This window comes from Pelodiscus sinensis, chromosome 3, assembly GCF_049634645.1.
Source record: "Pelodiscus sinensis isolate JC-2024 chromosome 3, ASM4963464v1, whole genome shotgun sequence".
In the NCBI taxonomy this organism is placed as follows: domain Eukaryota; kingdom Metazoa; phylum Chordata; order Testudines; family Trionychidae; genus Pelodiscus; species Pelodiscus sinensis.
The window spans coordinates 116,819,310-116,847,127 of record NC_134713.1 but is presented as its reverse complement, the minus strand read 5'-3'; the positions used below and the strand labels follow the sequence as shown (position 1 = coordinate 116,847,127).

General features: G+C 43.4%; 1 long non-coding RNA gene across 2 annotated transcripts in view; it reads left to right on the top strand.

Moving 5' to 3' along the window:
- Nucleotides 1-27,818, top strand: part of LOC112544035 (uncharacterized) — a 395,246-nt gene that overhangs the window by 222,186 nt on the left and 145,242 nt on the right. The window contains exons 1-2 of one of the 2 annotated variants that reach the window (XR_012902340.1): nucleotides 21,683-21,793; nucleotides 22,989-23,023. The exons of the other annotated variant lie outside the window; for it this stretch is intronic. This is a non-coding gene — a long non-coding RNA (uncharacterized LOC112544035). Of the gene's footprint in view, nucleotides 1-21,682; nucleotides 21,794-22,988; nucleotides 23,024-27,818 lie in introns of those variants that run through there. 2 annotated transcript variants of the gene reach the window in all.

Genomic DNA, 27,818 nt, shown 5'->3' with positions numbered 1-27,818 from the left:
AAAAATCCTCAGTTTCTGGCATTGACTGTAATATCTTCCTCACTAATCCAGAACTTTCTTCAATAGCTTTTTGCCATATTTAGCAAATATGTTCAGAATGCATGGGTTAAAAAGAGGGGGAAAAGCGGATGCTTCTTAGTGGCCAAAACAAAACTTAGAGGGGGAAACTTTCAACTGAATTGGACATCTAGGGTGCATCTACACAGCAGGGCTTAACTAGAAATAAGCTATACAAATTGAGCTACATCAACTCTGTAGCTTCTTTTGAAATTGGGAGCGTCTACACAGCACTCATTTTGAAATAGACCACTCTTCCTCTGACTTCCCTTACTCCTTGTACAATGAGGGTTACAGGAGTCAGAGTAAGAAGTCCTCCAGCTTGACAGTATTTCAACATTATTTTGAAATAACTGTCTGCTGTGTAGACAAGGACTAAGTTATTTTGAAATAATGTTGCTGTGTAGATGTACCCCTAGTGGGAACAGGTGAGTTAGTGGAGAAAAGTTCATGCTGATCCTGTTCTGATAGCTGTTAAAGAAATTCCATTTGCACCAGGTACTTCATCGTTTCATAGGAAATAACCTCACTAGAGCTATCTAGATTTGTTGATCTCAGAAGAAGGAGGTTCTCATTTCAGCAATGGAAAATATTTTCTCAAGAAGAGAAAAAAACTCATTTATCTCCAGAAGAGCACACAGTCTGGAGATGTATATTAGCATTTGCCCACATACCCAGCTTATAATTTAGATGCATAATGAATCAGCTATTCTGTGAACGGAAAAAGTGACTTGGATTCATAGCTGTGAAATGTGGCTCTTTAAACATTGAAAATTGCAATAAACTAGAGGGGTCTCATTGGAGCCTTATAAGCCCGAACCCTTTTTATTTTTCACTTTGACAATTAGAAACTCCAGGGGTAAACTCCTGGTGCTACTTATGTGAATGGCAAAACTTCCAATAATGATATGTGTGTATTTAATGTCATATATGTGCCAACACTTGGGTTCATTTTGTACATTGAAATGTAGCAAGTTATGGGACCAAAAGCAAATTATTGGTCATAGAAACTATATAGAAAGGTCCTCTGCTGGATTGATAACTGGTTAAAAGACAGGAAACAAAAGCATAGGAATAAAAGGTCAGTTTTCAGAGTGGAGAAGATAGCTAGTAGTGTCCCCCAACAGTTCTTCCTGGGACCAATCCTATTTAACCTAATTATAAATTATCTGGATAAAGGGGTAAACAGTGAGGTGGCAACTTTTGTGGAGGATACTAAACTGCTCAATACAGTTAAGAACAAAGCAGACTGTGAAGAGCTTCAAAAGGATCTCACAAAACTAGGTGATCGGGTAACAAAATGGCAAATGAATTTTAATGTTGATAAATGCAAAGTAATGCACATTGTAAAAAATAACCCCAACTACACATATAAAATGATGGGGATTAATTTAATTATATCCACCCAAGACAGAGATCTTGGATTCATTGTGTATAGTTCTCTGAAAACATCCACTCAATGTGCAGCGGCAGTCAAAAAAGCAAATAGAATGTAAGGAGTCTTTAAAAAGGGTATAGAGAATAAGACAGGGAATATCTTATTGCCTCTATATAAATCCCTGGTATGCCCACATCTTGAATACTGCATACAAATGTGGTCACCTCATCTCAAAAAAAGATATATTGGCATTGCAAAAGATTCAGAAAAGGACACTGAAATGATTAGGGGGTTGGAGTGGGTACCTTGTGAAGAGAGAATAAAAATTCATGGAGGTTAGGTTTAGAATGGGTAGGGATGGTGTCCCTAGCCTCTGTTTGTCAGGGGCTGGAAATGGATGACAGGTGAGAGATCACTTGATCTCCCTCCTTCTGGGGCATCTGGCATTGGCCACTGTCGGCAGACAGGATACTGGACTAGATGGACCTTTGGTCTGACCCACTATGGCCGTTCTTACGTTTTTATATAACCATGTTCCCTGCTAACAGTGTAGCAAATGTTCTGCAGAGATCCAAGGCTTTGCTCAAGTTGTAACTTGTGTGTGAGCATGAATGCTGTCCAAGGGTATCTACACTGCACTACCATAGCAGAGTGTAGAATACATATGCTGCATCCCTCAACACAGGTATCAGTGAAGATCGTGAAGCACTGCATAGGCAGGTAGAATAAACTTTAGGGTATCCCAGAATCTTAGGGTATGCACTCTACAAGGCCCAGGAAGTGCTTCCCATGTCTACCCTGATGTTTTTAGAAGTGTTGTTTCCTACAGCTAGAGCCTTTCCTATCACAAATAAAAGCTCCTGCCACTCCTAGAGGCAGGAAAAGACTCCAGCAGTGGGAAGGCAGAAGCAAAAGGTTCTATAAGCTCCCCACGGCTGGAATCTTTACCCATTGCCTACTTGCTGCCAGAACCTTTCACTACTGCATGGATTCAGCCTATTTTCATTGCGGTGAGCAATTACACATACACATCATACTACTGCCAGTGTAGGCAGCAATTCCTCTCCAAGAAAAGTGCATCACAGGAATTGTTTCTGAAATCGAGTGGAAAATGAAGCTCTCCATTTTGTGACTGAGTTCTCTGAAATTTAAACTAGAGCTGGTTGAAATATGGAAAAACATTTTTGTGGGAAAAAAATTAGATTTTAAAGTTTGTTGCCATTATGCAGAGTTCAGCAAGAACAGCATAAATATTTTTAAGTACATCAGAAACAGCAAGCCTGAGAGAGTCAGTGGGGGCACTAGATGACTGAGGTACTATAGGAACACTCAAGGAAGTTAAGGCCATTGCAGAAAATCAAAATAAATTCTTTCCATTGGTCTTCACTGAAGAGCACTTGGTGGAAATTCGCACATCTGAGCCATTCTTTGTAGGTGACAAATATGCACAACGGTTTACAGATGGAGTCATGAAATTAGGTTTCATCAGTAACTGGTTAAAATCAAACAAAGGATAGGAATAATTTTCAGAATGGAGGGAGTTGTCCTGCTGCTATCTGTATTGGAACCTGTGCTGTTCAACATATTTGTAAATGATGTGGAAAAAGGAGTAAAAATTGAGGCAGAAAAATGTGCAGATGATACAAAAATACTCAAGATAGTTCAATCCAAAGCAGACTTAGAAGAGTTTCACAGGGATCTCACTAAACTGGGTAACTGGCAACAAAATGATAGATAACATTCAATGTTGATAAATTCAAAGTAATGCACACTGGAAAACGTAATCCCAACTATATATTCAAAACGATGGGATTTAAATTAGCTATTACTATTCAAAAAAGAGATCTTGAAGTCATTGTGGGTAGTTTTCTAAAAATTACAGAGAAGAGCAACAAAAATTGTTAGGATTATGGAACAGCTTCTGTATGAAGAGAGATTAAAGCACCTGAGACTTTTCAGATTGGAAAAGAGATGACTCAATATGATAGAGGTCTATAAAATCTTGTGGAGAAAGTGAATAAGGAAATATTATTTACTCCTTCACATAATACAAGAACTATGGTCTCCTGATGAAATTAATAAGCAGCAGATTTAAAATACACACAAGGGAATACCACTGCATACAACACAGAGGCTATGTCTATACTGCATCCCTTTGTCGCAAGAAGAATGTAAATGAGCCTGATCAAATGTGCAAATGAAGCATGGATTTAAATAGACCGCACTTCATTTGCATATTCACATCCAATCGCTGTTTCAAAAAAAGGTATTTCGAAAGTGAAACAGCAGTCTAGATGTGGTTCTTTTGGAAAAAAATACCTGTTTCAAAAGAACCTGTACTCCTCATTTTTTCAGGAGTACAAGTTCTTTCGAAAAAGGGGTGTGGTTTTTTCAAAAGAACCGCGTCTAGACTGTGGTTTCACTTTCGAAATACCCTTTTTCAAAACAGCGATCAGATGCGAATATGCAAATAAAGTGTGGGATATTTAAATCTGCACTTCATTTGCACTTTTGATCAGGCTCATTTACATCCATCCATCAACAGAGTGATGTAGTTTAGACAAGCCCACGGTGAACCTATAGGGATGTTGTGAAAGCCAAAATTATGTCAAGAAAAACTGGGTAAGTTCATGGAGGAAAAGTCCATCCGTGGCTATCATTCAAGATGGTCAAGGATGCAACAACATTCTCTGAATGTCCCAAACCTCTGATAGAATCTGAGAGTAAATGACAGGAGGATGGATCATTTGATATTTGCCCTGTTCTGTTCTGTGCTCTGTGGGGCACTTGACATGTTGGAAGACAGATTACTGGGCTAGAAGGACCATTGGTCTGATCTAGTATGGCCATTCCTAGGATGAAGACAACAGTTGTATTGTACAATTTAAACTAACTCGTATTATTCAAATATAGCTGACTGCTCTTGCCAGCCTGTAAGATGAATTGTGCCAATAGCTAATTCAGCTATAATCCTTATTAGCAACCATTATCAGCATGATTCTCCTTTGTTGTGTAGACAAGAATTAGATTCTTCTGTGCTGAATCCCTATTCTTGCTTCTTTATGAGGAAGGGATCCCCTTGCTCCTACCTTTTTGACAACATCAAAGGTTCCTCAGCCAAATCAGTGTAAAGTAACAGACTTTGTGACAACCATCCTACAGTGAAAGCCGAAGCAAAGAGCTTCTTGACTTACTGATGCTGTCATCCTTTATAAAGCAGTGAATTGTTTCAGAGACTAGATGATGAGGAAGTGTGTCTAAGCCAGAGGAAGCATCTAAATGAACAGGCCTGTCTATTTTTGTCTACATTCCAGGAAGTTCTGGCTTCTGTGCTTGCCCCTAAAGCAAAGGTCTTGTTCTGTGGATGCAGACATCAAAAAAGGAACATTTGATAGTGCTGCAATAGCTGCCTGATTACTAGTAAATTGTCATTCTTCCTCATGTACATGGTAGTTCATAACCTGTAAACAAGGCAGTTAGGCTCACCTGACGCATCTCAAACCATTTCATATAAAAGCTTTCACAGATGAAAGTGCTGCCACAGTTTACAAGATGGAGTATTTCATAATCTGGGATGTATGTAAGACTCATGGCTTTTGACATGTAGGGGAAAATAGCCAAATGGCTCCACTCTTAGATCTTGAATTATTGATTCCTGGAAACTGAATCTGCAGGAGGTTGCAGATGGGGTGGTGAAATATACATCTTTTGATTTCCCTTTACATAAAGCAAAAGGTCATCTACTTCTCAGGCTGAGAACTCCCAAAAAAGTCAGTGTCCATAATGGCAAACTGTGACTGTCCTACCCTTTGGTGCCATATATATTCTATGAAGCATGACAGGACTTTTGCCAGATGTAGGAATTTAGTTTTGTGAGTACTGAAATTGAATGACATTGGAACTGGGTATGGATAGAACTCAGAGAAGTTTGGGATTTCCCCCAAATCCCGCTTTTCACACTCCAGAGACTGAGAAACATTCTATAAATATATTAGGAAAAGTTTCCCCACAGCCACGAATGGAACATACTCCAGGCCAAATGCTCCCCTGCCTTACCTTGAGGTTTGGTGGGGATATGAAACAAACACCTCTCCATGCACAGAATGGTAACAACCTACCCTTCTGCTCCACCCCCTTTGAAGATAAGATCAGTTTGTGTTTTTGTTTATTTACTGGGTAATCTGTTTTGACCGGTTTGCTATCACTTCTAATGCCTTAAAATCTATTTTGATGTCATTAAACTTACATGGTTTTAATCCAAACCAGTGTGCATTTGACTAAAGTGTCTGGGGAAAATATCAGCTTGGTTACCACAAATGTGAATGAGCCTCTTCACACTGAGGGAGAGTTAGACCAGGTATTCAACCCATATAGTAGCCAGGGTTTGATCCTAGGTTTGATCCGAGGATGATAAGCTGATGGTTGGAGAGCCTGTGTATAACTGCAGCTGGATGTGGCCCTACCCTTGTGAATGCTGGCGAAAGTGCCAACTTGGAGGGCTTTACAGCTTGTTGCAGCAGCAGTGTCAGAGTGAGCTCAGGCTGGTGGGTCAGAGGCCTCGGTACACCAGTTTCAGGTGCCACCACAAGGGGGAACAGATCACATAATCTACAAATTGAAATTAAATTAATCAAAACAAATTTTTCTGAAATTATCAAAACAAAATGCTTCTATAATATTGAATTTTTTGTCCCAGAATTTTCATTTTGCATATTTTCAAATTTTGGCCTTGTTTCTATTCTAAGTAATTTTTTTTCAAATGCTTGGCATTTCCCCGGAACAGAAGTTCCAGTTCCTGACCAGCTCTACCTGCTAATATATTTAGTTTCAGTTTGAACCTCATCAAAACAGTGTGTGCAGAGGGCAGTTGATAGTATGAATTTACAATGCACTGTACGTTCAAATACAGTGCACTTGCATTGTGAGTGATTGCGAGTTGTTAGCATGACTTATGCTGTGTGCTGTCAATTTAGTTTCTAATGAACAGGTGACAGCACCATAATTAGCATTAATTAACATAGACATCTCAACAAAGAAGCTAGATTGTGTGAAGTAGAGGAGACTGTGATGCTACAGCCTATGTTGTTCCTGCTTAGTATACAAACAGATCGTTTCACTGTTGAGAAGTGTCAACCGAGCATATCCGATTAGCACGAAATCACTACAACATCACAAGAAATACTAACAGAGACTGCCTTATAACTAGCAACAGCAACAAAAAAAAGCAGTGGGGTTTAATAATTAGTTTCAGATGGCATTTTGAGAGACTTAAAGGCACTGAACTGTAACGAGCCATACAGTCCAATGTACAGGCAGCCAGGATTGTATTAGCAGTCGACAATATTAATTATTTAACCACAGCATTCGGAATAATTTATCTAAAATATCCAGAATATAAACCTAAAGAATTTAACAAAAGGAACCAGAATAACTTGCATTCCAAAAGTTTATAAGTGCTAGCAAAACAAGAGCTTATCCATACAGGAAGACAAAGTTAATGTTTGTAGTTCATTGTTCCAAAAACTATATTTATTTTCATTTTTGTTGGTTATTCAGTGAGGGTATGCCTACTCTGTGTGCTTATTTTGGAATAAAATAAGAAGGCTCATCAGGGGGCTGTGTGCATCTGCGAGGCCCTGAGAGAGAGTTTCAGCTGGGAAGGGGAAGGGTGGTGGAAGGAGAAGTGGGGAGGTGAGGCTCAGGGATGGGTCTGGACCTGGCGCCTGCCTCGAGTGGTCCTACTGCCTCCTGTGCGGGGCCCTTAGCGGCCACAGTGGGGCAAATGGCAGAAGGCGGGGGCAGGAGCAGGAGTGGTCACCAGGAATGGCCACCAAGTGGTAGAGGGTGATGAAAGCTGCGCACATGGTCCGCCCCTGCTGCAGCAGCTCCTGCTAGGTGTTTCAGTGTAGCTCCAGGTATGCCTCTAGTCTGCAGTCCTGCTGGTCTAGGGAGTGCTGCAGGGCATGCAGGCAGGTGATGTGCTCCCGCTTCAGGTCTTCCTGGGCTCACTTTGGCCTGTGGGTCATGCAGAGTCAGGAGAATGATGTAGGAGATCTGGCTCGCACCCCACTCACAGCTGGTCCAGCTGTGGTGAATAAAGAGAAGGGCAATCATCCCAGGAGACACCGTGCATGAAACCTAGTCTTCATCTCTGAGCCAACACTGAAAGGTCTCGGGTCAGATGAAGGGGATGTGCTTCCAGCAAGGCCTCCTATGGCCTGGACAGCAGATCCTTTCCTGCAAGGGCACAGATGTCCTAGGGGGACTTTCACTATCTCTACAACCCAGGGACAAGCAGTCATGGGAATGTGCCAGCCAGGCCAGGAACCTGCGGGCGGGAATGGGAAGCCAGGGCTGCTTGGCTTCTCTCCATGCTGCACTCACACCAGGTCGGGCAATGGCAGTGTCCTGCAGAGAGAGAGGATTTGTATCCTTGCCTGTTGGAGGAGAGGGGGACAGGGTGTTGGGGGGAGGTGTGTGTGAGCGGCAAATACCACCTGCCAGAGAGGGTGCTCCTGCAGTCCCCCTCTTATTTGTTTCCCCTCCCAGCATGCTCCCCTGGCAGGTGCTCAGAGTCCTCCGCCTTGCCACTGTGTATCTTGCTAGGAGCAGATGCTGCCCCAACAGTGCGGGCATGACCGTGTGCTATGTGTGACACTGCTGTGTATGTGTGTGTGTGTCTCCATGTCCCCAGCCTCCTTATAGCGGCTGGGAGTTGGGTAACAACTCCAGGGCAAGCATGGTGGAGCTGGTCATAAGAGCAGGTCCGCAGTGCACCACTGGCCTTGGCAAGGGCTTGCCTGCTTTCCTTGATCTTCATGCACACCTGCTCCTGGGTGCTCACATGGCCCTTGTGCCCCAGGCTCTCACCTATCCGGCCATAGACATCCACATTCCTGTACCTGGTGCAAAGATCCTGGAGGGCTGCCTCCTCTCCCCAGACCTTAATGAGGTCCAGGATCTCCACACCAGACCAGGAAGGTGTGTGCCTCTTTCATCCCTGGGCAGGGTCCTGGTATCTGGCTACCTGCTCGGCTGCAGCTGTGGAGGGCTCGGATGAAGCACAGGGATAGCTGTGATGGCTGCAGGGCCTGTTGCTGTCAGTGAATCCTGTCACTGTCAGGGCCTGCATTGTGCTACAAGCCCTTTCCCCTGTCACTGCAGCTTTAAGGGCTGCAGGGGAAGGGGAACTACAGAGTTCTGATGAGTGTGGACAAAGTGGCCAACAGGGCACCCGTGGGAAGCCCTGGAGGCCACTTATTTCAAAGTAACTCCAGCTGTCCTGTCCATACACACCCTATTTCAAAATAGATGTTGTTCCTTGTAAAATGTGGGTTACAGAATTCGAAATGAGAAGCCCGCTATTTCAAAATAATGGGTTTGCTGTGTAGATGCTCACTTTGTTATTTCGAAATAACGCTGCTGTGTAGACATACCCTTAGGGAAGATGAGGCGTTTCAGTCGTACTTCATTAACAGCCAGTTTACACAGTGTGACAAGCTGACACAGTTTGCTTTGTCATTTTGGAAAAACACAAGACAAACTGCTTTATTATTTGCAAGTCAGAAATGAACCTGCCACTTGCAATTGCAGATCTCCTCTGCCATCCAGCCGTCACCACATTCACCACTTGTAATTCTGCCTTCATCTAACCTAGCAACATTGGACTACACATTTTGCCATGGAAAAAACAAGCCCTTATTTCACAGATGCCTTGTAATCTAGCTCTGTAGGGGATATTAAATATAGGACTTGTCTACACACAGTTGTACCACTTTAACTACACCAGTATAATTAAAGTGGTACAACTCCTCCAATTGTGGACACAGTTATACCAGTATAAAGATTGTTTATGCTAATACAGATTCTCTTGAGTATGGAGGGGAGTAAGCTATAACTGTAAAAGGCACTTTTATACCAATATACTATGCATGTACTAGGAGAAAAAATAGAATAATTATTACAGACAAAAAAAATCACACCTCTAACCAACCTAGTAGCACTTGTAAAAAAACTGTATGCAGCTCAAGACTAAGACTTTACCAGTGAAAGTGCATGTAATTGCTAGGAAGTATGAGAGCCACGCAGTGTTCAATGTTACATTCACTCACACAAAGAAGTCCCGGTCTCCTTTGAAAAATGACTCTGTAAAAATGACCCCTTCTTTTACAACGGGTTTGCTCCCTGTGTGTATTCATAGTTATGTCTTTATTGAAAGAAGTATTTTTACAGTTCTGAATTTCTATTAATATTCAAGAACTTATACAACAGAGGCTACGTCTACACTACCTCTTTTTTGCGGAAGAGGCAATGCAAATGAAGCACTCATTAGCAACTACTTGTACTTCATTTGCGTATTCTCTTCCGATGCTTTTTGCAGAAGAGGTTTTTTCGCCAAAAAAAACAGTGTTGACAGATCCGTTTTGCGCAAAATACCCTTTTGCGCAAGAACCCTTATTCCTCAAAAAATGAGGTTTACAGATTCTTGCACAAAAGGGTTTTTTTGCGCAAAATGGACCCGTCTACAATGCTTTTTTTTTTGCGCAAAAACCTCTTCCGCAAAAAGCATTGGAAGAGAATATGCAAATGAAGCACGAGAAGTTGCTAATGAGCGCTTCATTTGCATTGCTTCTTCTGCAAAAAAGAGGCAGTGTAGACACAGCATAAGAGAATTTGATTTGGATTCTGGTCTGGTTCACAAATCACAACACAATTGTTATTATAAGTTTTTATTGCAGGGCCAAATTTTGCCATGGTTATACCTGTACAAGCCAGTATGTAGGTTATATAAGTGTAGCCAGGGGATGAATTTGAGATAAATACCCAATGAATATATCGTGCTGAGGAGTGTATTCAACCTCAGATTCATGATACTCCCTGAAACATCAATAGGTCATTTAATCCAGTCCCCTGCACTTGACAGGACTATGTAGTAACTGGAGCATTCATCACATATGTTTGTCTACCTGTTTTTAAAAATCTCTTATGATGGAGATTCCACACCTATGTAGCAGTTTATCCCAGTGCTTAACTACAGCTGCAATTTAAGCCTATTGCTTTTAGTCCTGTCCTCAGAGGTTAAGGAGAACAATTTTTCGCCCACCTACTTGTAATAACCTTTTATGTACTTGAAAATTAATCATGTCCCCATTCTGTCTTCTCTTTTCCAGACTAAACAAATCCATTTTTTTCAACCTTCCCTCATGTTTTCTAGACCTTTAATCATGTTTGTTGCTCTCCTCTGGACTTTCTCCAATTTTTCCACCTCTTTTCTGAAATGTCATGCCCAGAACTGAACACTGAGGCCTTATCATCATGGAGTAGAGTGGAAGAATTCTCATGCCTCATTTACAATACTTCTAATACATCCCAGAATCATGTTTCTTTTTTCTGTTGACTCATATTTAATTTGTGATTCACTATAATCCTCAGATCCCTTTCTGCAGTGCTCCTTCCTGGGCAGTCATTTCTCATTTTGAAGGTGTGCAATTGATTCTTCCTTCTGAAGTGAAGTACTTTGCATTTTTTTCCTTATTGAATTTCATTCTATTTACTTCAGATCATTTCTCCAGTTTGTCCAAATCATTTTGAATTTTAATTCTGTGCTCTCAGCACTTGCATCTCCTCCCAGCTTGGCATGGTACTTATGCCATCATCAAAATTCTTTATGCTGGTATTGAAAAGAACTCCACTTGGGTATGTCTCATTGCAGGACAAGTAACGGTAGTTTGAATTAGGAGCTTTAATTTGAACTACCTAGCTCGTGCCGTGTGTAGCCGCGGGCAGGGAGTTCGAACTACCGGGCATTTAAAAATGGCGGCGCCTGGGAACATGAAAATAAAGCCCGGGATATTTTAATTCTGGACTTCATTTGCAAGTTCGAATTAGTACATTAGCCACCCTAGTTCAAACTAGGGTGGCTAGTGTAGACATACCCAAGCTTGATAGTCTCCTCCAGCTGGACTGTGAATCATTCTGTGGGAATGGTTTTCCAACCAGTTATGAACCTACCTTATAGTAACTCCATCGAAGGGTGCATCTACACAGCTCCCTAAATTCAAAATAAGATAAGCAATTTGTGCTATGCAAATTGCGCCTCTTGTTTCAATTCTGTTTTGAAATAGCTTATTTTGAAATTTGGCACATCTACACAGTGCCAAATTTTGAAAAAATGCACTATTTCGAGACATCCCTTAATCCTTATGGAATGAGGGTTACAGAGATGCTGAAATAGAACCCTGTTATTTCGAAAATATTTTGAAATAATGGGCAGCTTGTATCCCAAAATAGCCGCACAGGGTAGACATACCCTAAGTTATATTTCCCTAATTTGTTTATGGGAAGGTCAAGCAAGACAATATAAAAAACATTCCTAAAGTCAAAACATAACACATCTACTACTTCCCTCCATCAGCAAAGCTTGTTACCCTGTCAAAGAAAGCTGTTACATTATTCGCAAACGACAACAAGCGACACACAATCTTAGCCGCGCTGAACACCATGCCATCCAGAGTCTCAAAAACAACCTGGACATTGTAATCAAACCAGCTGACAAAGGAGGTGCTGTGGTCATTATGAATAAGGCCGACTATAACCAGGAGGCAACCAGACAACTCTCGAACACCACATTTTACAAACCTCTCCCCTCTGACCCCACCTTGGACTACCAAAAGAAACTACACTGTCTCCTTAAAATCCTCCCCACAGCTACTCGGGAACAAATCCTCACAGAATCACCTTCTGACCCCCGACCAGGATTGTTCTATCTACTTCCCAAGATCCATAAACCTGGGCACCCCGGACGTCCCATCATCTCTGGTATTGGCACGCTCACTACTGGTCTATCCAGCTATGTAGACACTCTTCTCAAACCCTTCGTAACCAATACCCCCAGCTATCTCCGAGACACTACTGACTTCCTAAGGAAACTACAAAACATCGATAACCTCCCCAATAATACCATCCTTGCCACCATGGATGTAGAAGCTCTATATACCAACATCCCACATGAAGACGGATTACAAGCAATTAGAAACACTATCCCAGAGGACACTACTGCCAACCTGATAGCAGACCTATGTAACTTTGTTCTCACCCACAATTATTTCCAGTTTGAGAACAACTTATACCTCCAGATCAGCGGCACAGCCATGGGTACACGCATGGCCCCACAGTATGCTAACATCTTTATGGCTGACCTAGAACAACGTTTCCTCAACTCCCGTCCCCTTTCACCCCTCCTCTACCTACGGTACATTGATGACATCTTTATGATCTGGACACATGGCCAAGAAACACTGGAGATATTCCACAGAGATTTCAACAACCTACACCCCACCATCAACCTCAGCCTGGACCATTCTACACGAGAGATCCACTTCCTGGACACCACCGTACAAATCAACAATGGAAAATTAGACACCACTCTCTACAGAAAACCCACCGACTCATACAGTTACCTACATGCATCCAGCTCCCATCCAGAACACACCACACGATCCATCGTCTATAGCCAAGCCCTTCGATACAACCGCATCTGCTCTAACCCCACTGACAGAGACCAGAAGCTTCAGGATCTCTACCAAGCATTTATAAATCTCAACTACCCACCCAGAGAAATAAAAAAGCAAATTGAAAGAGCCAGACGAATACCTAGAAACCATCTACTTCAAGACAGACCTAAGAAAACCAACAATAGAACACCACTTGTCATCACCTACAACCCCCAACTTAAACCTGTCCAACACATTATCAATAAACTACAGCCGATATTGGAACAGGATACCATACTCAAAGAGGCTCTGGGAGACAGACCCATAGTCTCCTATAGACAACCACCTAACCTCAAGATGATTCTTACCAACCACCACAGGACATACCACACTAATACCAACCCTGGTACCTTCCCTTGCAACAAACCCCGTTGCCAGCTTTGTCCACATATTCATTCTGCTGATACCATTATTGGACCTAACCAAGTGAGTTATAAGATCAAGAACACATATTCCTGCGCATCCAGAAATATAATCTATGCTATCATGTGCCGAAAGTGTCCGTCTGCTATGTACATTGGACAGACACTTCGCCAAAGGATTAATGCCCACAAAACAGATATCAGACAAGATTACAAAGAGAAAACAGTTTCTTGCCACTTTAACCAGAAAGGACACTCTCTAAATGACTTAGCCACCTGCATTCTGCTACAAAGACCTTTTACTTCTGCACGTGAAAGGGAATCCTCTGAACTGTCATTCATGTTAAAATTCGACACTTGCCAACAAGGACTTAACAAGACTTTGAACTTTCTTACCCATTACCAAGACAGTTTCCCCAATTATCACCTGTAATACCATTAACTCACAAACATCCCACTCTCCCTACCTTTAATATCAGCAATTCACAGACACTTACCTTCCTTCCTCCCCCTTCCCACCCCCCCCCCCCCCGCATCCCCCTTCTGTTCTGCAATGTGATTTGTCCTTTTCATATTTGTTCATTTCTTTAATTGTATCCTTTGGTATATATGGTTGTGACTACTTTCTTCCACTATTTGATCTGAGGAAGTGGGTCTGGCCCACGAAAGCTCATCATCTAATAAACCATCTTGTTAGTCTTTAAAGTGCTACATTGTCCTGCATTTTGCTTCAACTACCCCAGACTAACACGGCTACATTTCTATCACTGTTACATTGGTTTGACATGATTTGTTCTTCACAAATCTATACTGACTGGTACTTATAACCTTATTATCTTGTAGGTATTTGCAAACTGATTGCTTAATTATTTGTTCCATTATTTTTCAAGGTACTGAAGTTACGTTGACTGGTCTGTAATTCCCCAGGTTGTCCTTTTCCCCTTCCTACACTCTGACACTATATTTGCCATCTTCATGTTCTCTGGAATCTTTCCCATCTTTCATGACTTTTTTGGAAATAATCACTAGTGACTCAGACAGCTACTCAGACAGCTTCTTAACTATTGAAGGATATGTTTCATCAGGTCTTGCTGACTTGAAGACAACTGAATTGTTGAAGTAACTTTTTCTTTCCTTATTTTGTTCTCAGAGCCAACCTCATTTTTGCTGATGTTCACTATGGGTATGTCTACACAACAAAGTTATTTCAAAATAACAGCCGTTATTTTGAAATAACTATACTAGCGTCTACACGAGCCAACTGCTATTTCTAAATTAATTCAAAATAGCGGAGGGCTTATTTCGAAATTGGTAAACCTCATCCATAAGGAATAGCACCTATTTTGAAATTGCTATTTCGAAATAAGCGCTGCGTAGACACTTATTTCGAAATAGGGGGCCTCCAGCCCTTCCCAGGGTGCCCTGGTGGCTATTCTGGGCACAAACAGGAAAACTCCTCTCCTCCCTCCCCCTCCAGGAGCCCTTAAAGGGGTAGAGTCTGGCAACAGTCTTTTGTGGCTAGCACCAGGCCTGCCAGCCCAAAGCCACTCTGCTGCTGCCCCTGACCCAGGCTGCAGCATGAGCCAGCAAGCCACTGGCAGCCAGCCCTCCACCACTCCCCAGGACCAGTCTGCCAGCTCCCAGGAGCCTGCCAGGGACCGGAGAAGGCGAGTGCCTTCCTGGTCCAGTGTGGAGATCATGGACCTGATTGAGGTTGGGGGAGATACCACCAATGTCCATGATCTCCAAACTAGATGGAGGAATGCAGCCATCTACAGGCGGATGGCTGCCAGCCTGGCCACATCTGAACCCAGGAGCAGGTTCAGATGAAAATCAAGGAGTTGTGGCAGGCGTATGACAGGGCCCCTGTGGTCAGTATCCTGTTTACCAACAGTGGCCAACACCAGGTGCCCCAGAGAGGGTGGACCGAAGACAATAATCAAGCGATTTGTCTCCTGCCATCTCTTTCCAGCCTCTGAAAAACAGAGGCCAAGGACACCATTTTATCCCCTGGCTAATAGCCTTTTATGGACCTATCCTCCATGAAATTATCTAGCTTCTCTTTAAACTCTATTATAGTCCTAGCCTTCACAGCCTCCTCTGGCAAGGAGTTCCACAGGTTGACTACATGCTGTGTGAAGAAGAATTTTCTTTTATTCGTTTTAATCCTGCTACCCATTAATTTCATTTGGTGTCCTCTAGTTCTTCTATTTAAGGAACTAATAAATAACTTTTCTTTATCGGCCCGCTCCACACCACTCATGATTTTATAGACCTCTATCATATCCCCCCTCAGTCTCCTCTTTTCTAAACTGAAAATGTAGAATGTTTTCTTCTTACCCTTTATCAGAGGGGTAGCCGTGTTAGTCTGAATCTGCAAAAGTGGCGAGGCGTCCTGTGGCACCTTATAGACTAACCGAAGTGTTGGAGCATAAGCTTTCATGGGCATCTGATGAAGTGGGTCTTTGCCTACAAAAGCTTATGCTCCATCACTTCGGTTAGTCTAAGGTGCCACAGGACTCCTCGCCGTTCCTACCCTTTATGTCTCTAGCTAAAGAGCTCAGATCCTGAAAAATCCCAAATGTTCAGAAAGTATTTGAGGTATTTTTGTGTCTTACTTGACTGGCTGTAGTTTTCAGTATGCATCAATGACAGTGTTTTCTGTTGCTTTCATCAAGAGCTCTGCCACTAATGATCCAGATTTATGGAGGCCCACTGGGAAAAAAAACAAGCAACTATACATTTGTTTTTGCTTGAGAAATATTTATGTGCAATAATGAGGGCTTCTATGGGAAGGTCAGGCAGGAGGAAAGCGTCACAAGATTCTCCTTATGGATATTCTGCCTATTCTTTCATTGCAATGTGAGTATTATCCCAGCTCCAAGAGAAACAGATACTGGGTCCCAAGTTTTGTAGATTCCCCCAATCTCCTAAAGTCAGAAAGCCATCTGCAAGGATGCCTCATAGTTGCAAAATTCTGGTACCCTTGTGATTTATTGCACTTTATTCCCTGGTTTACACTAGGGAGTTATTTCAAAACAGCGCTCCTTATTTTGAAATAATAAGCAGAGTGTCCATACTATCAAGCCTGTTATTTCAACATAATGGGCCAGTTATTTTGAAATCTGTACTCCTGCTTTCCTCAGGGAATAAAGCTTATTTCAAAATTGTTATTTCAAAATAGCATTAGTGTGGCCGATCCACAGCTTCTAATTCAAAATAATTGGCCTCCAGAGACCTCTCACAGCTGTACTTGTGACTGCTCTGGCCACACCTGCTATCACCACTGCTCCCCTTCTCCTGTGGAGCTTAAAACTAATGGCAGCAGCAGAAGGGCTTGTGGTAAGCTTTTCCAGTCCCATTCCATATAGCAGCATCCCAGGAGACATGGCAAACCTCAACACTGCTTCAGAGCCTCCCATGGCTGCCCTCAGCTGCCACTGGCCAGGGATGTAGGTGAGCTCTGGCCTGGACTGGTGCAGAGATCCTTGTCCTCACTGAGATTTGTGAGGAGGAGACCAACCTCCAGGATCTGCACACCAGAAAAAGAAATGCAGATGTTTACAGCCAGATCCCTGCCTGCCTGGCTGACAAAGGTCACACCTGAAGCTTAGACCAGGTCCAGATGAAGGTCAAGGAGCTCTGGAGGGCCTGCCACAAGGCCAGGGAGCAGAGTGGATGCTTCTGGGTGGCACCGCACACCTGCTGCTACTACGACCAGCTGGATGCCATCCTGGAAAGGGGGTTGGCCACTTACCCCCCACATTGTTGTTGAGTCCAGCCAGGGTTGCAGAGGAGGAGGAGGCCAGTCAGGTGACCATGCTTGCCAGGCTACTCCTCATTCTGGAGCCAGTCCCCCCGCCTCAGAATGTCTCCCAGGTCTCAGACAATCACGGGGAAGGCAATTCAGGTGAGTTCTATAACTTTCCCTATCTATATGTTGGGGCAGGCAATGGGCTGCAAGGGGCTGCATGCTCCTTGATCGGCCTTCTCGCCATGGGGGCAGTCTCACAATAGCCTGTACATGTGGGTGTACATAGAGCACCAGTCCAGGGCACTTAGCCCCATGATACTCTCACACAGGAAACCTTAGTCCTTCTTACAAGGTTCCTGGAGAGGCCTGCCTTACTCCGACTTCTGTGATGGGACACCTTCCCACGACACAATACCACTAAGGAATCTGGGATCATGGAACCACACAGCAATGCTGCATGCAGCACAGGGTCATGCCTGCACTTGGGCAACATACACTCCCGGTGAAGTGCGGCGATGAAGAGAGATGGATCCCATGCATGGGAACCTCCTGTGAGGAGGAAGTGGAGGGAAACCCAGTAGTGCTCTCTTCAGCAAGTGTCCTCTGCCACTCACACAGACCTCCCCCAGCACACACTCACCCCCCTCCTCCAGTGGGCAGAGAGAGAAGTTCTTTCTCTTTGGAATGCCACCAGTGCTGGACCCAGTGTGTGCTGGACACAGAAGGAATCTGAGCCACCCTGTCCCCCCATCCTAGCCACAGGCTCCTAACATGGCTAGCACTTTCCCATGCCTGCTTGTCCCTGGACCGTGTGTATAGTGATGCTCGCCTGGGACATCTGTGCCCCTGCTGGAAAGTGCCTGCTCGTCTAGCAACATGTGGCCTTGTTTGAAGCATATCTCCATCATCTGAACCAAAAACTTCAGTGTCAGCTTAGAGATTGGGGCTAGACTTCATACACAGTGTCTCCTGGGATGACTGCCCTTTTCACTCTTCTTCACAGCTGGGCCAGCTGCGAGCTTGGCACACCTCCTATGCCATCTGCACTACTCCATGTGATTCACAGGCAGAAAAGAACTTGGAAGGCCACCTGGGACCAGCACATGGTCTCATGCTTGGGCAAGACCACCAACCACCTCCTCACATGTCCTCCCCTCACCCTTGGCTTTCCCTCCCAGCCCTCTCAGGGACCACCGGGGCTCCAGAACACAGGGCGATGGGACCTCTCAGGTAGCCAAAATCTCCTGAACAACCCGAGGCAGGCACCAGTCCCAGCCCCATCCCTGGGGCACCCACTCTGTACCTCCCCTCTTGCCCATTCCAGCTTTTTCACCTATTCCCTCCCCTGTTGTATATCTCCCCCTTCCCCCCCAATAAACAGTCTTGTTTTTTCACAAATGAAGCCATTTTTATTTGCGGGGAGGGGGGAAGGTGGGAAAGGAGATCAAGAGAAGGGCGGGGTGGCGGAGGAAGAGGGAACACAGGGGCCCCTTGTGGAGTGGCATGGAGGAGAGTCTCATAGCTGGCCTCACACGAAGCTCTCCTTCAAGGCCTTCCTGGAGAGCACAGCCCCTTGATGTGTTCTCTGAATGGGTCTGGTGTCCGGCTGCTTGTATGCCCTGGCCAGCCGTTAAGCCTCTGACCCCCACCCTGACAGGAAAGTCTGTCCTTGCTCTTACATAGGTTGTGGAACACACTGCAGGCCACCACCACAAAAGGGGCCGAATGCATGCTCCACCATCACGCAGCACCTGCTGAGCCTGGCATTGAAGTACTCCTTGGTGGGGTCCAGGCTGCCTGGGGAGGGCTTCATGAGCCAGGGGAGCAAGGGGCAGGCTGTGTTGCCTAGGATGCAGATAGGCATGTCCACCTTCCTGTCTGTGATGGTGCAGTAGGGGAAAAAAGTGCTGTGTGCATCTTTTGGAACAGGCTGAAGTTCTGGAGGATGCAGGCATTGAGCACCTTTCCCAACCACCCAACATAGATGTCAATGAAGCATCCCTTGTGGCCCACAAGGGCCTGCAGCACCATGGAGAAGTACACCTTCCTGTTGATGTAGTCTGAGGCATGGTGGTCAGGAGGGGAATGGGATGTATGTGCCGTCTCTGCCTCGCACACACACACAATTGGGGAAGCCCATGGTGGCAAAGCTATCAGTGATGGCGTTCACATTGCCCAGACCCTCCATGACAGCATGTGGTTGATGGCCTTCATTACTTGTATGAGCACGGCTCTCACTCTGGACTTCCCCATGCTTAACTGGTTCCTGACTGAATGGTAGCTGTCCGGTGTGGTGAGCTTCCACAGGGCGATGGTGACATGCTTCTCCACAGGGTCTCAGCTGGGTGTCCTGTCTCCTGAGAGCAGGGTGAGCCACTCACAGAGATCCAGGAAGGTGGCCTTCTGCATGCAGAAGTTCTGGAGCCACTGCTAGTTGTCCCATAGCTGTAGAACGATGCAGTCCCGCCAGTCCAAACTGGTCTCCCAATGCCAGAAGCGGCATTCCATGATGTCCAAGGAATTGAAGGGCATGTGCAGCAGTAGGAGCACCAGGACCTGGGTGAGGAGGGCCTCTGGTTCAGGCTGGTCCTTGTTGTGCTGGAGCAGCATGTGAGCAGTGTGGAAGTACTGTGCCACGAAGCGCAGCAGGAGGCCCGTGAGCCTGGCACTGCTTTGCAGCAGCTCTGGCTCCATGTTGTAAACGCTGTGGCATCTACTAGGGCATCCAGAGCACACTGTGTTTCTTTTGTGTCCCTCGTTGGGGGGAGGCAGTGGAGGAGAGGCATGTGAGATGTGGCCGTAGAGAGGAGCCACAGAAAGAAAGTGTTACAGCATGCCTGACCAAGCAGCCACAGAAAGTATCTGCCCTCCTGTCACCCTCCCCAGAGTGCTTCTGTGGGCTCTAAGTCCGAGGCACGCTCCAATCAGCGTGGACGTGCTATTTCAAAATAATTCCAACTGATTTTGATGCTCTCCCCTTCCCCCCCCAGTAAGCACACAGTAAGCATGCTGCCCCATTGTAGGGACATGCTACAATTTTGTTATTGATTTTACTTATTTTGAAATAATTTCCTAGTGTAGACATGCCCAACAGTGCAAGCGCCCTAAGACCAATTCAATGGAGGGGGCTCGAGATGACTAGGATGCACTAATTCTGTGGCAGCAGGTTGCCAGGACAATATATTTAACCCTTGATCCCTCTGCCCTTCTAATACTGGAAGTTAGTGTATCACTCTTGCTCTGATTAAATCCATTGTTGCTGCTGATGTTGCTAAGTTTACATTGTCAATAGCAGGCCGTGGTATAGCCCAAAGCATGCTGGATCCAAAGAGAGACAAAATATTATCCTTACAGGATGGCCATAGGGAAGATGTCTTCCTTAATCCTTAACGTGTAGCAAAAGGTATAGAATTCATACAGTCAGCATAAAATACCTTTTACAATATTGTACTGTGCAATCATTAATAATAGCATTCCAAAGTACCATTTCCTGAGTTAACAAAAATAGTATGGCTTATTATTAATATCACATGTTATGGATATTGACATGTGGAATGATTAATAATACAACTTTACTGCTTTTATTTTTTACTTTAGTTTCAGTTCATATTTTAGTCAGGCCTATTAATATTTTCTGTGTGTAGGCTATCTGATTATATTGACACATTTTAGTTCACTCAGAAACAATCATGCTATGCACTAAGAATCAATGCCTGACAGCGCCACAACTGAGCCCATGGAATACTGAATGAAACTCAACAGAAGTTTGCAAACTTCACTGCACCCTGACCCCTTCTGACAACAAAAATTACCACACGATCCCAGAAGAGGGGGTGGAAGCAGAAGGGCCAAACCCCAAGTGCATCAGTCCCAGACAGGGGCCTGTCACCCTATTCCTGTCACTCAGAGTTGAAGCCATTGACTTCAGGCCCCAGCAACTCTAAGCCAGCCCTAGGGACCCCATTATAAGTGGGTCATGACTGTGTGGTGGACTACCTGACTCCACATCACCCAAGAAGTGCAATGGCACAGAGATATCAGTGGGAGCACTCTGCCACCTCTTAGGGGAATACAACACATGCTCCCTTCTATAGCCAGATGTTCAGGTGGCTGGAATAGAAGGGGGACTTTATGCTGTGGACTCTCCCCACCACTTTTAGGATGGCTAGCTTGTGTATTTCTTGTACCAGATAGATTTCAAGGACTTGGGGCTTTGCCTGGCACTTGGAGAAGAGTACTTGTGTGTCATTCTGCTTGTATACCGTCCTAGGGAGGCATATGCTTTGGTCTGTAGTTCAATGTGGGAAAAGCACACATTTATAGCTTTAAATGATTAAAGAATAAAGGTAAGGAAAAATTCTTTGTGGTCTGTCTGTTTACTTTCTTTAGCTATTAATAGTAGTGTGACGGTATCAGGGATACCATTCCTCTAGGGCCAGAAGCTTACAGCTAGCTAGCTGGCTAATTAGCCCTACCTCCTGCATCTGAGAGAGAGAGAGAGAGAGAGAGCTGGAACTTAATTAGCTGACCTAATAAAAGAGGGCAGCAGGAAATGGAGGAGGGGACTGTAATGCCTCCCAGAAAATTGAGGTCTGTGCTTCTAATGGACTACTATTGCAAAGCCAAATTGCTCCAGAATCCAAAGGGCCAGATGGGAGACTATCTGGAGACTTAATGCAGAGTCCCTGAGGTAAGAGGCAGGGAATTTAGGGTTCCTGGGGTTCCTGGCATGAGAAACAGGACTGGGGAAGAAGCTACTTGGCCTGCACAGACTTTTCAGAGGAAAAGCTGCAAAATGTTTGATGATTCATAAGGATTACAATAAAGCAACTAACCCTGCTGCAAACTGCTTCCCTGGATTCCCAGAGAGTGAGCTGACTCAGCAAAACTTCCTCTAAAAAGGAGAAGGGTGTTTATCAGATAGGTCCCAACTCTTTTACAAATAGGCCTGTCACTATAGTATCTGAAGGCTAACAGAGATTACATAAGCAGACAGTACCCTCTAGTCTCTCCATATTGTCTTTCAGGTAGGTAAGCTTCAGTGTTTATTTTTTCTTCTTCTTATCTCTTCGCTTACTCTTCTTACTCCTTCTATGGAGAGGAGAAACCAAGCTATTCCTGGATTTCTGTTCAGAGAAGGACATGGCAAAGAGATGCAACTTCTATCTCACTCTGAGATTCTGGTTTTAAAGCAAGTGGAGGGGTTGTGTTATATTACAGTGTTTCTCAACTTCTTTTTATAAAGTACCTCTTTAAAAAAAAAAAAAAAGTACCCCCAGTAGCTACAGTTTTCAGACACACACACAATTTTTTTTTACCATTGCAACACATTTGTTTAAACAACTTAATCATAGCTGGGCAGGTGATGACATTTTTGGGTGTGAAAAGTACAAAAATCATAAAGAGCTGTAAAACTTAAAATAAGAGTTCAGTTTTCTCCAAATTTCAGTTGTGTTGACATGCCCCCACCTCCAGACTTCTCTCAAGTACCCCTAAGGATGCTCATACCACTGGTTGAGAAACACTGTCATATTAGCACATTACAGCACCTCAAACTGTGAAATGCATGAGATTTCATAAACTATTGGGAGGCAAGATTAAACCAGACAAGGGAGGCTACCAAAAAACATACTGCAAGCAGTAATGTTGGCAGATCAGTGGCCCAATTCCCTTGAGACAGAATTGAATCAATGCCCCCTCTATGGTGTGAAGAGAGCTCAATCTTTTGAAGGTCATAGAAAGCCAAGATCCTAATCACTTGCATTCCTTGGTGATCCCATGACACTTTTTGTAAACCTAACATTGTTGAAACTGGTGTTATAGCCCAATATCTATTTGGAAGATTGTATTCAGCCAACTGAAAACAAGTCCTCTTTTCTTTTCAGTTGGAGAAGCTAATCTGCACATCTGACCTGATCTAGTAAGTAGTGTTTGTGTGATGTTACTCACGGTGTCACATATGCCTGTAGAACTGATGACATTTTTCCTATATATGTAATTTGCATCGTAATCTATTTACCATATACTTTTCTATCGTACATGAGCTTTACATGGTATAATGAATTCTATTTTATCATCTTTCTTGTAAGGCTCTGAGAAATGGAATGTTACATATTACTGATACTTATTATTTCTGCAAAGAACTTTGGGATTGTGACAAAGGGCACTATGTATATAATTCCCTAGAATGCATAGTGACCTCTTCTGGGGGCCTATACATTGTTTAGACATCATACAGTGAAATACATTATGAGAAAATGTAGCTATTACTTGAAGCCATGCAAAAAGTACTAAAAATCATAACATGAGGACTTTATAGCCACTCAAATAAAAAGCAGCTTCATCAATTTAAGGCTTTTAAGGGAAGGAACACTTGGGATCTCTCTAATTTTTATTTACTCTTTTCTTAATGGCTATACTCTAAAAACAGTCTTCAGGTAAGAAGGGACAAATTTAGCTCCTTCCAAATAGCATCAATGACTTTCTGGACAGCTAAGCCTCCTGTGTTGCTAGTTTTCATGCTTTTACAGCTCTTGGAAATGGTGTGAGGATTTTCTGGACAACCAGAATCATAATCCATGCTTACCCTTCTGCCTCAACAAGAGAGATCCTTGCCACAGGAGTTTTGTCTGCCTCACTAGTAAATTCCTCAAAGTTCTGCCAGTCTCAACCTTGCCTCGCTGGTAACATTGTGCAAACTCCAGCTCCAGGAGCTTCTGGAAGGAGCCAGATATTTCAGAGGGACACTCTTTCATTGGACAAGCTCAGAAATTGCCAAGTTTGCTGTCTGTGCTTTTTTTGTGATGATACAGACCAGTAGAACTTACCAGCACCCTTTTTGGGGAGCACTTGCTCCACACCACTTTCTCACAGCACAGTCCCCACCCTGACTTACACCTTCTGCGGGAACAACAAGATGAAAAACGTGCTTTTTGCTTATGCGCATGCTTATGTTGACATGATATAGGAAGAAAGGCGGAAGAGGCATATTTCAAATTTGCTTTCCTGAAGAAATGAGTACTGGCACTTTTTTTTTAATTTTTAAAAAAAAGAAAGCACTGGCTGTCTCCAAAGCTAAAGAATAAAGCCAACCATCTGGCTAAACTGAGGGCATACACCTCGTTAAATGTAATAGCACAGTGATGAATTTATGGTAAAACAATGAATTTATTGATAAAGAACAGGCTGAAGGGGACACTAACCAGAGATAATAGAAACAGAAAATGGCTATAAAAGAGAAGTCTAAACTTGTTTTCTAGGGACTAAAATTTAACAGCTTCCAAACATCTAAAGCAAATTTATCACCGACAGCTACATTCACTGTCACTAACCCATGCATGTAGGGATCTACCATTCATAGGTGCAAAGAGGTATTTCCTCAGTGCGGGATGCCAAAATGGCTCTTTGCTTCTCCTTATATTTCCCCAAACTCATTGTTTTATCCTCAAAGTCAGGATGACCTGCTGCTGTTCTTTTCCTCTTGGTTTCCCATCTCACTGTCAGTTTTTCATTGTTTTGGCTCCACAATACTTCTCTTACATTAGAGGCAAGGAGATAACTGTCTTCCCTTACATCTGGGAGAGAACCTGTTTCTTAGTTTGTTTGGTCACAGACTTTAAAGTATAACAGCAGTAGGTATGTATAATTCCTAATATAGTGTTAATACATGTATTTCACAAATATATTAATCACCAGTGTGTCATGAAAGACCTTATTCAATGCACTTTTATAGTACAACTAGAAGCGTTACCTGGCATTGATTGTGTGCTTAACTCAGTTAGTTTTTGCTTTTTTGCTTTTCTTAAAATCATTGCTCTGGCTGGGGATGAGGGGTTCTGCATGCAGGCTGCACCTAGAGAGAGAGGCCTTCCCCGGCCCTATCTCCTTGCAGCAGCTTGGGGCTAAGTGAAAAGCACTTCTCTATGGCTGTTGTGGGTGCAGCAGCCATAGCCAAGGGAGGGGTGAATTCCCCCCGGCTGGGGCAGGTCCAGGTTTCTGTACCCTCTGCGCTTCCCAGCCAGAGTGAGGGATGCAGCAAACTGTGCATTTTCTCCTCATTCCCTGATGAAGGGGGACAGCCAGAAATGTCCCCGTGTAAATTGGGGAGGGGAATCTTCAGCCCTCCCCATCCTCCCTAAAGGGCACTGTTGAGTGGGAGGTTTGGGGCTGGAGCGCTCCTAGATGGAGTGTGTGCCCCATGCGAGCCCCTTTCACCTGCCTCGTGATTCTGTCTCTTTTCTGTGTCGTTTTATGAAAAGCAATCCCATTCCAGGCACAACCAAATCTTTCCCTTGCTTTGTATTATAAGAGGAAGCTGTTTACTGAATTTTGTGGTCCTAGCTCTTACCATTTAGGAGGAGTTCTTGAAGAGACAGAACAGTCAAACCCTCTGAAATACATAATAGAGATATTTGATACAAACAATTTCATCAATTGCTTATTTTTTGGGTTTCAGATTCCCCTGTTCTTTTCCTAGGATGTCTGGACCTTGACTGTTACATAGATAATAGAGCTGCTCTATTCCAATAGCCATTTAAGACAAACCAGTGAAGGCTTGTGTATGCTGGGAAAATTATCCGTAGCTGCACCTGTTGTCAGCAGAGCTAATGCAGTATATCACTTGTTCAGGCCCGCCAACAAGAAATGGTTATCTGACAACTACAAAAAAGGATTTGTGGGAGCAGATCACAGCACCTGTGTAGAACCCTGTTGAAATCAGTGTGATTTCAATTAATCACAGCATCCTGGCATTAGATTGTAAAACTGTCAAGTCAGGGATGGGTCTCACTATCTGTTTGTCTAGTTCGGCACTTATCCTGATGGGAACTTCTAAATACCACTGCAGTATTATATAATCATAATTTACCAAAGAAGGCAAAACTGTTTTGAAACCAAGGGTTAACTTAATTCCTCGTATAGTTCCTTTATCTTCAGTGGATTTATATAAAGGCATGAATTTGGTTTCTTGAGCCTTTGTACCCATCTCAGACTGGCACACAAGACAAGAGAACTGAAGTGCTTATGAAGTTTTCTCTTGGGGGACAGTGTGCCCTCCTGGGGGAGGAATTAATCTTTTAGTATTCTTTCTCTGATTGTTCCCTGATTTGTCTTAATAGAGTGACTGAAGCATCCTAATATGCTGGGTTCTACAGAGAACAAACTTCATGTAAATAACCTTTGCTTCACTCTTTGCTGATGTCTTCATGAAGTGTGCTTGTATTCATATTAATGAGGACTAATATTTTACTAATTTACTCATTAAAAATCCCATACAACACCACCGATAATTCCCTTACCTCATGGGGTTTAGCTCACTGTAAAGTGGAGTGTGTGTGTGCCATTTGAATGCAGTGTATTTAAGAAATCTAGACTTGAGGAGAAAATCTCTACAGGATATCAAAGCAAATTCACTCTGAAAGGTTTTGCTATATCAATAGATGTAACACAAGGGCTGCCTGTTGTTTCACAAACAATGAATCTTCTCCAGCCTATAAATAATGTAAACACGAGTCTCAGGATTTTTCAAAAATTCTGCTAGCTTCAGGCTACCTACCCAGCATGCCTTCTTGTTTACAACTACAAATACAAATGTACATTTTACTTGTTTTTCAGTCAAAGCATTAGCTTTTCAGACTTCTGAAATTAACCTCTGGTGCATATCAAGCATGGCCTTTTGAGCAGTTTTGCTTGTATAGAGTTTAAGCAACATGAGTAGTGTAGGAAGCATGCTCTTGAACTGTTGAGAGTTAAACTCCTCAGAACTTAAGAGTGCAGCTGGAATGCCTTCTAGGATTAAAGCTAACAAGATATTGCAATCAGCATACACTTGGCACTTGTCAGACACCTGCTGTTCAGGTAAGCACTCCAAAAGAAATGTAAAAATGTAAGAGGAAAGGGCATGAGTTTAAATAAATGGGGCAAACAATTTTAACAGTGAGGGAAATTAACCATTGGAAGAACTTACCAAAGGTCGAGGTGGATTCTTCATCACTGGAAATTGTAAAAGCCAGATTGGAGGGTTGGTTTGTCTTTTTGAAATGTGCTGTAGTATAAATAGGAATTAATTCAAGGAAGTGCTATGGTTCTGTTCTTCAGGAGGTAAAAGTAGACCACTATGGTCCCTTCTGGCCTAATCTATGAAAATATGGACACAAAGAGAAATGGGTTTGGAATCATCTCATGTCCGCAGATGCTGGTCCATGTACGATATGCACGGCAATCTGGTATTGCTGGCACTATAGACTTTCTTTAAAACTATTAATCATTCCTCTTTAGACGTCATCTTTCAGAGCACAGTAATAAACATTAATACTTTATACTGCACCACAGTATAATTGTAGGCAATAAATAATTACCCCAAGTTAAATTGAGACTTCCAGTTTAGGGAACTGAGGGAAGATGGCAATGATTCATCTGAGGCTTGGATGATAGGACATCCTTCTTGCTCATTTCATTATTTTAAAATTAATTCTGCTGTAAGGTCAGAGGCTCTGAAGTTCACATAACAGGTAGAGCAGGGAGAAAGAGGGCTAGGGATGTGGGGGGCAAAAACTCAAACTTCACTATACTGCTGGGCTACAATATGCAAGAAACTTATTGTAAAGCAGTAAAATTCAGATCATGGCTGTTGAGTCAAAATGACTCTTTAACGTGTCTCCTGTGGCTCTTTGCAGGACTTGATATTAAAACACTGATATAATTATTAACCCTTCTAA